Below are 9,678 nucleotides of genomic sequence, written 5' to 3'. Positions count from 1 at the left end.
GGCTGTTGTACATAGGGTCGCTATGAGTCGCAAACAACTCGACGGCACATAACAACAAACAACTCCGTCATACTGCAGAGCAAATGGGAAATGAAAACAGCCTTTAGGGGCAAGTGTGGGTAGACTTGGGAGGTGGAGGACCACATGACTTTAATGCATCTGTCTGAAGTAGAGGCAAAAACCAGGAAGAAAAATTTTGCCTCAGTGGGGTATTTATTGCTTCCAGAACTACTCTTTCAAGCGCTTTGCTTATCATTAAACATTAATTTCCCTGGAAACTGGAGCTTTCACTTCTTGCAGCTGTAGCAATTAAAGGTAGTTTTGGCTGGGTATCTATGACTTCCCAGCATGGCTTTGCTTCTTCTATGGCCTTTCCTCAACTCTTGCATGAATAGCTTCTCTCATTTACAGGGCTTGTTATTTTTTCTGGGAAATGGAAGATAAGTTCTGCCCCAGTATAATAACCAAGGTCAGATCTGCAAACATGATTGTAGTAACAAATGAACTGCAACTGTCAAGAGAAAGTTATAGCTATTGATCAACCCTGACCCCCTTTGCCACCAAACAACACATCTTATTATTGCTATAAATATGCTTTCTTTTAAAACTATATCAGCTACAGCCATAAGTGTTGGACACAGTAATATTTCATATTCCCATCCCTTTAGTGGAGAGTTGTTGTAGGTTGGTCATTATGGTCATGATTTGAACTAGTCTAAGATCTTAAAGGAAGCTCTGGTGATGTAGTCTGTAGCAAGTTGCTTTGCTAACCCACTGGCCACACTTCTCTAGTAGTTTTCACTCAGCAGTGGCTCCTAAAGAGAACGATAAGTGATCTCCTTCTATGTGATTTACAGTCTCAGAAGCCTAGTGGAGGATCAACTGGGAGTTTGTACTGATGTGACGGCAAAGAGTTTGCGATTGCAGGTAGTAGAACTGACTATGTTATCGACTAAAAAAAATGACAGGTTAGTGGTGTGAAACTGCTCAGAGGAACATGAAAAGAAGACCTTTAAAAGTTGACAACTTTGAAAATCCTATGTCCTGCAGTTTTACATTGTCCATGTGGGGTTGCTGTTGGCCATATTAACTCCATGGAAAATTGATTTATGGTAGTGTTTATACTCAGAAGACTATATTATAACACAGTAGATTAGATGTCACAGTCCATAGGCACAAGAACAGAGGAATTTTAGTGGTATACACTTTGTTGTTGTTTTTTTTGTTTTTGGTTTTTTGGTTTTTGTTTTTTGTGTTTTTTTTTTTTCATCTAGTGGTATACACTTTGATTTCCTAATATATACCCACCTGAAACCTGAGAAGGAGACACTATTTGGAATAAATATTCTTGCATATATAATTAAAATAAGCATATCCATAAGAGCTCATCAAAGGCTGTTACTTACTATGCAAAATGGATGACTCTGGAGGACATGATGCTGAGTGAAATATGTCAGTCACAAAAGGACCAATACTACATAGGGCCACTGTTGTAAAATAGCACTGACATCAGGGTTGAAGGAAGACAGAAAAGGAGGGGAGGAATGATGTATATTGCATTGAAACAGATGAGAGAGAGAGAACCGTTTAAAAGGGACGTATGATTGGGTATTCTTGTCATTACAGAAGTCCAGAGTGAAGGGTGCATAGTGTAGTGGGCTTGAGGGGGAGGGATTGCATAACAATGAAAGACTTTATCTTTTCAAGGACAAGAGTGAATTGGAGGAAACGGAGTGGGTGGAGAGAAAAGTGCAATATTGAATGTCTGGAAACCCTAAGTCTTTGCAAACTTTCATTAAATTAATTTTTTTAAAGCGGGGGGAAGGTTGTTATTTGTCATCATTGTGCTGGGTCCAACTCTTAACTGATCTCTCAGCAGCAGAGGCAGAAAATTGCATGGAAGGAGATTGTCCGTCTTTCTCTTGAAGAGCAGCTGGTGGATTTGAACACTGTCTCTTGGAGTTGGCAGTATAGCTCCTTACCACTAGGCAACCAGAGTTTCTCTTTAGAGAGAAGATAAGAGAAAACAGATTGCAGAAATGCACCGGTAAGGTCATATAAAAACTGGACAGAAATGAACTTTCTGCTACCACAACCAAGGAATGCCTGCAACCACTACAGTGTGGGAAAGTGTGAGAAAAGATTCATCCCTAGAGCCCTCTGTCAGACCATCGTCCTGCTGACACCTTGATCTCAGACATCTAGCCTCCCTGACTAACAGCCTAGTTCTGTTATTGTAATATCTGTTGTTTGTTATTACAGTACCCTAATGAAATTAACACAGATTTTTGCACCAGAAGTAGAGTGCTGCTGTGAAACACACCTAACGATGTGGCGCTAACTCTGGAATGGAGTGATAAGTAGTTGAAAGATGCTGTTAAGTCCACTACCACTCACAGTGACTTCAGGGACGACAGATCAAAACCCTGCCATATCCTGCACCAATGTCAAACCCATTGTTGCAGTCACTGTGTCTGTCCCTTCAACTGAGGGTCTTTTTCTTTCTCTGATCCTCTAATTTTCCCAGAATTATGTCTTTTGCCAAGATCTGACTCTTCATGAACAACATGACTAAAATATGTGAGATAAAGTTTCACCTTCCTTGCTTCCAAGGAAGAGCTTTTTTGCATTTCTTCCGAGACAGACTTGCTTCTTTTGGCAGTCTATGATATACTCAATACTCTTCACCAACATCACAATCCAAGGCCATCCATTCTTCTCTGCTTCTTCTTTATTCATTGCCCAGCTTTGACATGTATATGAAATAACGGAAAATATTATGGCAATGAAAGAATTTTTCTTTTACTTTTCCAAGAGGGTAGTGTACTAGGGGGGAGGATTGGGAGGACAGAAAAGTGCAACAATGGATGAATGGAAACAGAAAGTCTGTAAATTTTCATTGAAATTAATAATAAATTAAAAAAATATATTATGGCTTGGACTGGGAGAAAGTTGGACAGTTTCCTCTCAGGCAACTTGTGACCTCTGAAAACCTGCTGGAGGATCAGCCATGAGCTGGTTCTAATTTGACATCACATAAAAACAGTGACTGAGGCCAAGTGTACCTTAATCTTTCAACCAGCGTTCTTGTGTTCTTTAGCACTAGAGTAGTGGGTAGAGACAGGAAGAATTCTGAGCCACATGATTTTAAAAGGTCTAAATTTCTTTGAATGGGAGGGATTATAGACATTATAGGAATTCAGCAAAGGGCTCAGCAAGAACTAAAGAAGACTGTCACCTACAATTGAATATCTAATATCTACATATTATTGTCATTAGGGTATTGATAGCACTATTGACATTAAAGGTGCTCCTCCTGAGGCTGTAGAAGGAAATGAAAAGCACATTGTTGTAAACAGGAAAAAGCAATCTTTTTTTAAAAAAGTGTTAGTGACATGGCTGAGTTGCCTTCTGCTATTTGATTGAAGACAAATCAAAAAAGTGATTAATTTAGATATTTGACTGAAGAGAATTCTAAGTAAAACACTGAAAATGTAGCCTACCTTCTCTTGGCTCCTTATAGTAAAATGTGAAAGGAAAGGGAGACACTGAAGGAGGATACTAAAAACAAAAAGAAACTGGCACTTTATTATATAAGTGATTCTCATTTTCTCAAGATTTAGTGGAATGCATAACTAGGGAATTCATTGAGAAAAGTGTTATTATGTAGAGATCTAGAACTGGATACGTTTTTGCTGAAGTCTTTAGGGATATGGTTTGAGGATCCAGTCAAACATCCTAGAAGAATACAAGATTAGAGTGTTGCTTCCCAAAAAGATTTTAGGGGGAAAAACTTATGATTAATAGGTGTGAAGCCTCTGAAAAGAAATGGAAGGCTGATGCTTTTAGCTCATCAGTAACAGTGCTAGCTTTGACAGAAAGGGACAGGCGGAGAGGGAAATGAAGGAAGTCTGAATTCTAAGATTTTACAGGCAGGTAACAGGCTTATAGCACTACAAAGGCCAGGCTACCTTTCAAGGAAAAGGAAGTATGACTTCAGAGGCAGAACTGTGGATGCAGTGGTAAGAAACCAATATACAAGTGACTTCCCTAAAGTCACAGTGTGAACCAGTGACTGCAACACAAATAGGAGCCTAGGCCCAGGGGTCTATCTGTTTCCTTTACTCAGTTCACGCCTGATAATCTGTTATCATCCCCAATGATTTTTTTTATTTTTTTATTTTTTTTAGTATAAAAACACACTGACTTTTTTTAGCTCTATGTCACTGGCGGCTCTAAAAGATAAGTCCCAGTACCTGGAGCAGATGAAATTATTACTCTTCAGCAAGACGCTGCTGTCTTTGTTTCACTTGAGGCTGTCGTTTCTTCTCAATTACCCATGTAAATTGAGGGGAACAGATAATAAAAACACAAGGCAATCAGAATGTCATTAATAGTGTACAAAGATTGGTCTCTAAGGATATTCGCGACAGCATTTCATAAGGAAATTTTTATCTCTTCTTTTCTCAAGGGATTTCAGAACAAAATAGAATAGCATTCTTTATTAAAGGCAGCTAGCCTTTTAAAATAAATAAATAAAGCTGCCAGTTATTCTTCACTATAAAAGAACAGTCAAAGATATGAGAAAGATAAAGGCAACAACCAATAATACTGTTACAAGTTGTATATACATGGAAGATGGTTCACTTCAAACAACCTGGCTGAGAAGACAATGCCACACTGAATTCCAGGCTGTGCCAATGGACCCACTGGATAAGAACAGTGCTTCCCCCTGTATATCCGAGAAGCCGCATCGTGGGCACTACACACCTGCATAGTGGACAAGAATTCTCAGACAGAAGTCGCACAGAAATCAGATAAGAATATTACTTGATTATTGAGAATGTATGAGATTTCAAAAGGGTTTTTTTAAACCAGGGGGGAAAACTCACAAACCTAAACAACAAAGATTAAAATTGTAAATAAGGTCTTTAGGAGGAGTTCTGTTGACATCGTCCATAGTCAGTTGCACTGAAAACTAAAATGTTGCACGTGTCCAGCAGTGTGAATCCATAAGCAACTTCAAGGACGGAAGATGGCCATTCTTGCTTTGTGAGTTAAAACCTCAGACATTGGATGATGGTTTGCTAAAACATGGAACTCACCAAATTACAGTGAGTGAGTAAGAGAGTGAGTGGGTGAGTGAGTGAGTGAGAGGGTGAATGAATGAGTGAAAGGCAGCATAATTCACAATAACAAAGAGAGAAAAAGCCATTTGTCATTCCATCAACAAACAAATGGGTGGAGAAACTATGGTATATTGACATGATGTACTGTTATACAACATTGAGAGGACATTATGCTGAGTGAACTAAATCAGACACAGAAGATCAAATACTGTATGAGGCTACAGCTATAGCAGAAACAACAATAAAAGAATTGTTTTAAAAAAGCTAAAAAAAACCCTAATAAAAGAAGTCACCATCACAATAACAAATTAAAAAATAAAAAACGCTTACATATGGAGAAAATGAAGCAAGTATAGTAATGGGGAGGGAATGAGGTAGAATAGGAAATGAAGGATAATGTGAAATGAGTAAACAATTAGACATTGTATGTATTGTAGTTAACAATGTGGAACAAGATATGCATGACTGACTGTCTAAAATAAAAAGCTAAGGAAATGTTTACACACAGAAACAATTTCAGAGAAGGGGAAGGGATGGAATAGGAGGAAGAGTGAGCATCAAGTAATAACAAATGAATGGGTAGGGTGAAAGGAGTACAGTAAGGATTTGATGAGATCTTGTAAGAAATTACATTGATTTAAGTTAAAATGTCCTGGGCTGAGTTGGTTTGTTGAAATATGCCAATTGGTATTCATTCCATCAATTCCTAGAGTGTTGGGTTTTTTTGTTTGTTTGTTTTTGTTGTGTTTTTGGTGTTTTTTGTTTTTTTTTTCTGATGCCTTCAGTGTTCTTTGAAATTCTTCCTTCATTACCACTGGCTCTTGATTATGTCCCTCCAGAAAGGAATATTAACACTGTTATTGAACAAGTTAATAACTGAATCAAAGCTCAATCTTAATCAATTCTTTCCGGTACAGTGCCTCTGTGAATTATTTCTATCCTCTTTTGGTGTTTTTAGCATGATTAAAGATTTTGCCTATAGAACCTTTCAAATGTGTCAGACATGCTCTCCATAAACTCCATGTTTGACACCCTCCATCTTCACCCACCTGCTTCCACCCTCCCCACCCTGGATCTTAATAATAATTCTACAATAATGGTTTTACATAGTATTTGTCCTTGTGATACTGAGTTATTTCACTCAGCATAATGCTCTCCAATCTTTCCCAAGTTAGGTAATAATTTACAAAATCTTGCCCCTGCATACTGTGTAGTATTCCATTGTGTGAATATACAATAATTTCTCAATCCATCCAATTGTGGTTGGACATCAGGGGTGTTTCCATGTTCTTGTGAGTGTGAATAATGCTGCTATGAACATTGGTGTACAAATTTATGTTTGTGTCTCTGTTTTCATTTTTTCAGGGTATATTCCAAATAGTGGAATAGCAGGGTCATATGGACTTTTTATGTTCATTTTTTGAGGAAGCACCAAACTGCCTTCCAGAATGCTTGTACCATTTTACAATTCCATCAACTATGTTTAAGAGTTCCTTTTTCACCACATCGTCTCCAACATTTATTACTTGCTGCCCTATTAAACATCGTCTCTGTTACTGGAAGGAGATGGTACCTCAATATGGTTTTGATTTCCTGGCCTAGTTTTAATGGCCAATATTAAGCTTCTCCAGTGATGTCTTCCACAAATGTAGTCAATCTGATTTTTATGCAGCCTATCAGGTTAGACCCATGTGTAAATCATCATTTGTGTTTTTTAAAAAAGATATTTGCAGTTAATAAATCATTATAAATACAAAATTTAATCATTCTATTTCCAGCCTCATTTCTATCACTTCATCTTGCTTGAATCCACAATTAACACCCTTGGTACCAGCAGCCAGGAAATAAGGAGACACATTGCACTGAGAAAATCTGCAGTTATGGACCTCTTCAAATATTTGAGGAGTAATGATATCAGTTTGAGGACTTAGGCGTGTCTGATTAAGGCCATAGTCTTACCCATCACTTGCTTTGCATCTGAGAGCTGGACAGTGAATAAGGACGACAGAAGAAGAATTGAGGTTTTTGAGCTGTGGTGTTAGAAAAGAGCACTGCATTTCCTATGGGTGGCCAAGAGAACAGACAGATATGTCTTGAAGAGGGCTCGGCCAAAGTGCTCTTTGGAGGTGAGAATCATGAGAATTCAGCTCACATACTTTGGGCATGTTGCTAGGAAGGGCTATTCTTTGGAGAAAGATATGATGTCAGGAAGGGTGGAGGGTTGGCAAGGGAGAGAAAGACCCTCAACCAGGTAGATTGACACAGTCAGTGCACAAATGGGCTCACGTGTGTGTTAGGAAGTGTGAAGATGGTGCAGGATAGGACAGGGTTCAGATGTTTTGTTCATAGGGTTTCTGTGAGTTGTATTTGCCTTGATAGCACCTAATAACAACAACAACAGAGCACTTGGTGAATGTTTAAAGTGACCATCATACTTTAGAAGGTGAAGGGATGGTTAGTTTCTATTCTTTGAAAAATTACGCTGAACTAATGTGGGGTTACTTTTCCACCTAAAAAGCCTTGAGACTTGCTCATTTGACCAAAGTCTCATTCTCAGTGTGGTTGCCATCCCACTTCTCCTGCTCTAGAGACCAACACCCTAAACCCTGTATCCTAATTTCACCACCTCTCTTACTTGATACTCAAAAGATAAGGTTCCTCCCCAACTCACATTTTCTTTTTCCTATTAAATGTTTGGCAGAGAGACAGAAAGCAGATAATCAATACAATCAACGGGATTTTTACAGAGGACTAAGCCAAATCTCAAAGCCCTTTCTGAAATGCTACCTGTTAAAAGCAGCTGTCTCCTCCTTTACTCCATTTCGGATTCTCGCCCATGGTTTGTCATATTCATCACTCACTTTTTTAAGTCTGAGCTTTGGTTTAGAAAAAAAAATAATAACAGGCAGAGATGGGATGCAAATGTCTGTTTTCTGCATTAATTTTTCATTCAAAATATCTTAAAATGTAGTAACTTGGGTTCCCCACCCCCAACCTAGTTTCAAAACCATCTTTTGTAAATGTTACAATCTCCTCTAGATTGGGCAATGCCTATTGAAACAGTTTCATTCTACAGGTGAATTGCTCACTCAACTCTGTTTGAAAGTGGAAACAGTAGAGTGATGTGCTTATTCAGCATCTCCTAAGGAACTGGATTCATTTGGTGATTTACTAAACACCCCATCCTTTATTTATATTAACAATAAGGATAAAATAAGGTCTTTTTATACTGAAAGAACAGATGTAGAATGATGAAACAACATAATATTTGGACACAAATTCACCACATCCAAAGCTTGTCCTCTTTCCACCCCTGTACTTTCCTTTCTAAGCCATCATTTGATGTTATACACCCCAGCTTCCCTAATACTTCTTTCTCTTTTGAAAGATCCCTTCTTGCATTGCCTTAGGGAGCTCAAGGATGTTGAGCTGTTAACTCCAAAGTAGTACTTCCAACAATAGCTGAGGGAGAAAGATGGGCAGTCTCTCCCATGTGATTTACACCCTTGAAAGCACACTGAAGGATGAGGTATGAGTTGATTTCAAGTCATCAACAATGAGAAAGTGTGTGTGAGGCCTTGCCTCAAGTTCAAGATGTCAGCTTTCTTATCTGATAAAAGATGCCGTAGTAAGTGGAGAAGATCGAAGGGCTAATGAGACCTCCAGGTAATGCCTGTAAGTCTTACCTGGTAATTTCTAAAGGAAAAATCTCTGTTTCTTCATCTTAGATAGAAAACTCTGATGGATTAGTCTATAGTGAGTCACATTGCTAAAACAAAATGTTGCGTGTTAGATAGAGTCAACCTTGGAATGATGAATAAGGATGGAATTGGAGAGAGAGGGTGTAAAAAGATTAATAAATAATTTATGTGAAGGAAAAGACAACACTCAGTAGTTTGATTATTTTTATTGTGTGCCATCAAGTCAGAACCAATTCATAACTGACTGCCCAACAGATTTTCAGAGGCAGTAAATCACACAGTAGGAGATCGCCAGGTTTCTCCCACAAGTTGATTAGACATGTAATGAATTAATTATATTATTCAATAGTAATTGATGCTATAAAACAAAATTTATATGAATAATTACATGAAAAACCAATATGATTTATAAACATGTTTTTCAATAAATAAAATTGGGGAGGAGGCAAAAAAAAAACCAACATTGTGTGTCTCCAACAGTTTGAACCACCACTGACTCTACAGGAGAAGGGTGATTGGAACCTTGGAACTTGGTGGAGCATCACAATGGATTGAAAAAGACTCTACGGCCATGACTTTGACCTTATATAGGATTCTCTGGTGGTATGGTAGGTTACAAGAAAGATGGGCTGTCTCCTTCTGTAAAGATGGACAGCCACACCGTGAAGGTCACTGTGAGTTGGAATTGATGTTGTGGCAGTGTTTCGGATGCTCTGTTCTGCATACATATTGAAAAGCTATGGAGACAAAATACATCCCTGACAGACCCCTTTCTTGATTTTGAACCATCCAGTGTCTCCCTGCTCTGTTCTGACGACTGCCTCCTGGTTCAAGTATAGCTTTTGCAT

This window comes from Elephantulus edwardii, unplaced genomic scaffold, assembly GCF_000299155.1.
Source record: "Elephantulus edwardii isolate Elephantulus edwardi_28Jun2011 unplaced genomic scaffold, EleEdw1.0 scaffold00130, whole genome shotgun sequence".
In the NCBI taxonomy this organism is placed as follows: domain Eukaryota; kingdom Metazoa; phylum Chordata; class Mammalia; order Macroscelidea; family Macroscelididae; genus Elephantulus; species Elephantulus edwardii.
This window is presented reverse-complemented; position numbering follows the sequence as displayed.